We start from the raw sequence: 6,000 nt of genomic DNA on the forward strand, positions 1-6,000 counted from the left end.
AAAACAACCTACATTGGTTCTTATATGGTAGATTGTATCCACAGCCTACTATAGACTACATGATGCATTTAAAATATTTAAAAAAATAAAATAAAATTTTAAGGATGGTTCAGACCTCTAAACTGTGATAAAAGACATGTTTAAACCATCAACCCTGGAGAACAATTTTTAAAACAAAACTTTTGTTCTTTTAATCACTGTCAAAAACTACAATTTATTACATTAAAGGCAGTGCTTAAAAACTTGTAAACAAACATAGCTGAATTCCCAATAACTTGCATCAAAGAGAATATTGATTTTTAGAAAGTTGAGATGGATAAAGGAGAGCAAAAGTGGAGAAAAAAAGGTGTTCTGGCATGAATATAAAAGCTCATTTGAAGTGTGTATTCAACAACCTAAATGATTACTGTTTGCAAATGGAATTAAATTAAGTACATGACAAGGAAGTTATCAGACTCTAGTAATTTTATGAAGGAAACTATTTGGAAACCATCCTCCTTGCATTTTAAACAGTAGTATCTAACTGAATAGCCAAAATAACACCATTGCTAATGTCTGGCAGCTCTTTCACATTACTCAATTATCATATTATGGTTCTGCTTTAATTTCCCCACCCTAGCTTGGTGTCTGTAAAACATGAACCTGAAGCAGCTTGCAAAAATGAAGAGTACGTTGATGGGGTGGGGGGGTGGGGAGTATGGAGAGAGAGAAATAGGAAAACTGAGCTGGCAAAGTTGTTGTTCAACTGCAGTTCCTATTAGTGCTAGCCAGAATAAATGAGAGAAAATTTTGGGATTTACATTCCAGCAGCATGTAGAGGGGTACGTGATTGTAATCTCTGAGGGCCCTTCCAAACAGCCTCTTAATTTGAGACAAAGTAGTGGAGCAAAAAAAAAATTCCAAGTAAATGGTCCCCTGGCATCCTGAAAGGTTTACTTATAGGTGATTTTTCAAAATGGATGTGGGACATCCACCGGAAGCTTTCTTTTATTTTTTAAATTGAGTCTCCAAGATGTGCACTGATGCAAATATAAGAAAGTTCACACAAGCAGATTTATGTCATTATCTCTCCTCACCCTCCTGTTGCCTTTAAATTTGCCCTCTTGAACCCCATTTCCCTTTTATCCCAGATTCTTGTGGATTTTAAGGCCTGTGTAAAGGGGGCCTGAGCCGACTATTTGACAGCTAAGATTAGGTGCATTTAAGCTGTAGAATTAATGAAAAGTAAAAATCCCAGGATTCCATAGCATTGAGCATTGTAATATCAAACTTCATTAATTCAACAATATAGGTCCACCCATTGTTTATCAGAAGCTAATGTTTTACACTATGTGTCTGACTTCATATGAGTGTTTCATAGTGTTTAGAGAAGTTTCTTTTGGACTAGAAATCCAAGAGTCTGTGGGATCACTTGTTCATTTCATTTCATTTCATTTCACTTGATGGTTCCTGTTGTCCGCTAGTGCTGTGTCTGGCTAACTGAAGACCAATGCACACTCAATAGGGTTGGCAGTGCTATTGATTATATAGCAGCATCTGTGTTCATGCCATTTCACAATACAACACAAACAAAAAGGTCAGGTCTTTTCCTTGAGGAACTTAAACTCTAAATTTCAAGAAAAAGAGAAGGGAGGAAGAGAGAAGCAAGTACATCAACGGAAGACAAGGATGGATGTGAGCAAAGGATTACTGGCATTAAATGTTTTACAATCTGAACATTCTGGAAACAGTCTTAACATAAATCATATAATGCTAGCTTTGTTTATTTGCTGCTTTTCAAAATTATAGTCATACCAAAGTCACTCACAACACAACAGAATAGCAAATATCACAAACAATTTTAATAGAAAGTCAGATGCTTTTGAAGTCCACTGAAAAGCAGTCACAGAAGGAGCCAACAATACATGGTTTGAAAGTGAATTTCACATGTGGGGAACCTACCAAGAAGGCCCTAGAGCTGGATTAAAGCCTGTCTGGGAGGGTCCTCGCTGTCACTGTTTCAGAGGAAACCACCCCACCCCCATATCTTTCCAAGTAGACCCTGTAATAGATTAACCTTTGAGTTGCCATAAGTCAGAAATGATTTGAAGGCACACAACAATATATCCACCCATCTTTGTACTATTGAATGGGAGTTGGTCATCACTTGTAGGGTTGTCATAAGTCAAAAATGATTTGAACACAACACAACAACAATATATTCAGCCATCTTTGTGCTACTGAGTGGGAGTTGGCTATCTCTTGTTGGTAACTGACCAATCTCTTGTTCTAACAATTAGCATGAGTTTATGAACTGTACTCTTAAAATGCTCATTCTCAAAACCTTGGCAGGGTCTACCTTCAAAGGAAAATTCTGCACATGTTGATCCTGCTAAAATTGTAAGATTCAGAATGCTTCACTTTAATTTTAATGTGATCTGTACTGTGCTTCACAAAACTGTTTTTCTTCAAACTTTTAGTATTATTATGCGAATAAAAAAGACTGCTTCAGCCTATCCCCACTACTATAATGCTGCTGTAGAACCTCATTTAATAAACTCAGTTCATGTGGAGAAACACAGTAGGCTCTAGTGCAGGGGTCCTCAAACTATGGCCCAGGGGCCGAATACGGCCCTCCAAGGTCATTTACCCGGCCCTCGCTCAGGGTCAGCCTAAGTCTGCACACAACACACAACACACAGCACACAACAACAACAACAACAACAACAACAAAAACAATCCTATCTCATCAGCCAAAAGCAGGCCCACACTTCCCAATGAAATACTAATAAGTTTATATTTGTTTAAATTGTTCTTCATTTTAATTATTGTATTGTTCTAAAGTGTTTTTTGCACTACAAATAAGATACGTACAGTGTGCATAGGAATTCAAATTATAATCCAGCCCTCCAACAGTTTGAGGGACTATGACCTGGCCCTCTGTTTAAAAAAGTTTGTGGACCCCTGCTCTAGTGTGTGATATTAAAAAGAAGGTTGACAATAGGCATCTGAGAACCACAGTTTGAATTCAAGTAGGGATATTCACATGTGTTTGTTAAGCATACAGGTGTTTTTTGTTTTTTTTTGTTTTGGGAGGATTTCAGTATTCCCATCACCTATGTACAGCACCCAAAGGCTCCCCTTTCAACTTACTTCAAAGCCTCAAAGCTGCCTTATACATGCATTCTATGCTTCAACATAAGCAGGTAGAATCAGATAAGGTCTAGCAACAACCATCTACACTGCCATATGATCCAGTTTCAGAATTAAGATTAACTGCATTGAACTGGATTATATGGCACTGTAGACACATATAATCCAGTTCAATGCAGTCCAATCTGCATTATATGACTCGACACTGTCCATATAATCCAGTTCTGCATTATTTGGCAGTGTAGATGAGGCCACATATACCTGCCAGAAACACAATGACTATAGAAGTGCTGAGATCTCTGGATGATTCACATAGCTCTCTGGACGAGTGTAGACGTGGCCACATATACCTGCCAGACATACAATGATTATTGAAGTGCTGAGACCTTTGGATGATTCACATAGTTTTCCACATAATTGTATGTCTGGCAATGGAGGAGTAGCCAAGCCATACCTTCTCCAATTCTACCTGCTCACATTGAAATACAAAACACCTGTGTGAGGTGACCTATGGATCTTTAAAGTAAGTCAGGAGCTGGTATAGGAATATTCATATCTAATGTCCACATGTGGATATATTTACACAACACTGGGAAGGATGTAGTTTAACACTAATGTTTAACACTCCACCTAAACTATGAAAATTATTGAATGGCTTTGAGTCAGTTGTCATCTCTTAGGCTGATCTACCTCACAAGAGTTGTAGTACAGGTACAGATAAAGCAAGGAAAAATAGAACCATGTGTCCCTCCTTGATATCATCAAAGAAAAAGTGGGATATAAATGTTATTAACAAATAAATGAAAAATAAATAAAAATGAAATAATGAATAAAAATAATAAAATGGTTTTGAGCCATCCACTCACTTACTGTTTTGAATCATTTACATTGTTCATTCCCCCTCCAGAGGAACAGTGGAAATGATCTTCACTGCATGACAGCTCCAAGAAAAATGCATGGAACAAAATCAACCTTTGATCATGGCATTCATTGACATTGCAAGGGCAACAGTTTTGGTCAGCAATTGCTTCCAAAGTGACCCATTTACAGTGGAATCAAGTATCACAGGGATGTGTAATTGGCTCAAACTTATATTCCATCTTCATACCTTTAATTTTTCACCTTGTTGGCATGAAGCTTCCCAAAGGTGTGGAAATCACATATTGGACAGATGGCAAGCCCTCAGCTGGCTGAAAGCCAAAAGTAAGGCCACAATAACTTCTGTTATAGAACTCTAATATGCTGATGATAATGTAGTCTGTGCTCATTCAGAGGAAGATCTATAACAGTGCTTCTCAACCTATGAGTCCCCAGGTGTTTTGGCCTACAACTCCCAGAAGTCCCAGCCAGTTTATCAGCTGTTAGGATTTCTGGGAGTTGAAGGCTAAAACATCTGGGGACCCACAGGTTGAGAACCACTGATCTATAAGCCACTTTAAACAGCTTTGCAGAAGTATTTGAAAAGCTTGGCCTCTCAGTTTTACTGCAAACTCCTTGGGAAGACAGGCAGATAAATGTTAGTGTTCTGGAAAAATCATCAGCATTTGAAGCGATGATTCTCCACCATCAATTTGCTGGACTGGCCATGTTGTCTCATCACTGTCTCCCAAAACAGTTTCCTTATTCTCAGCCCAAGAATGGAAAGGGGAATGTTGGTGGACAACAAAAGAGGTTTAAAGATAGGCTTAAAGCTAACCTTAAAATGTGGTCATTGGCAATCCCTCACATCCAAATACAATTATCTTCAAAGTTTAGGGTCTTGGTGGTGGGTCTGTAGGTAACTGTAGAGACATATTCTGTAGAGACCAATACTGAGACCTGGGAAGCCCTGCCACTTGAGTGTTCTAACTGGAGGTCAGCTATTAATAACAATGCTGTGAATTTTTTAAGAGTCATAGATACAGGGTGAAAGGGAGAAACATGCCAAGGGGAAGGCACATCAAGCAAACCCTTGTGACTACCTTCAACCTGGATATTTACATCCTCATTGTGAAAAACCATCTAAATCCAGAATAGGTATTCACAGTCACAGAACTACCAGTAATTTAATTGATGTCATCTCTCTGGTTACTTCTGTTATTACTGTTATCCTATCAGTTGTCCTTCCCTTTCATTAATGCACAAGCACACTTTATGATTTGTAACACTATGGAAGGTTTGGGAAGGTTTGACAGGGGGGTCCCTCAGGGTTCAGATATCTACAGTTACAACAATGTCTGTTATCATATACCATCAACTCCCACAACATGGGAAGAGTGTGCAGGGAACCCCGCCGGGGCGGGTGAGTCTGCAGGTGAGGGAGCTGCCATAGAGGTGGTGATGGGCAGAGGGAGATACGGGAAAGGGAGAACAAATCAATTATTTGACCCAAAATTGACCACAACAATTTGGCAAACCCCAAACCTAGAAAGGACTTGAGACAAAAGCAAATCCGGCCCAAAATTCATAATAGGACATTGGCAACTCCAAAAATTACTAAGACTACAACCCAACAAACGATTCGGCCCGAAAATAATAAGAATACATTGGCAACCCCAAAAAACTCTCCCGACAAGGTACAGCTGAGGTGCCAGGATGGTGGCCCCTCCGGGTTAAGGGTGGTGCTGTTCAATGCCACGTCGGTAAATGGAAAGACCTCTATTATTAGAGATCTAATCCAGGAAGAACAAGCCGACCTGGCATGTATAACAGAGACCTGGCTGGACAAGGAGGGAGGGGTCAATCTCTCCTAACTGTGCCCTCCAGGTTACTCCGTGCAGCACCAGCCAAGACCCGGTGGGCGGGGAGGAGGAGTTGCTGTGGTCTATAAGGATTTTATTCCCCTGATCAGGTGCCCCATCCCACAAACATTTTTATTTGAGTGTGCCG

This window comes from Anolis sagrei, chromosome 1 (genome assembly GCF_037176765.1).
Source record: "Anolis sagrei isolate rAnoSag1 chromosome 1, rAnoSag1.mat, whole genome shotgun sequence".
NCBI lineage: Eukaryota > Metazoa > Chordata > Lepidosauria > Squamata > Dactyloidae > Anolis > Anolis sagrei.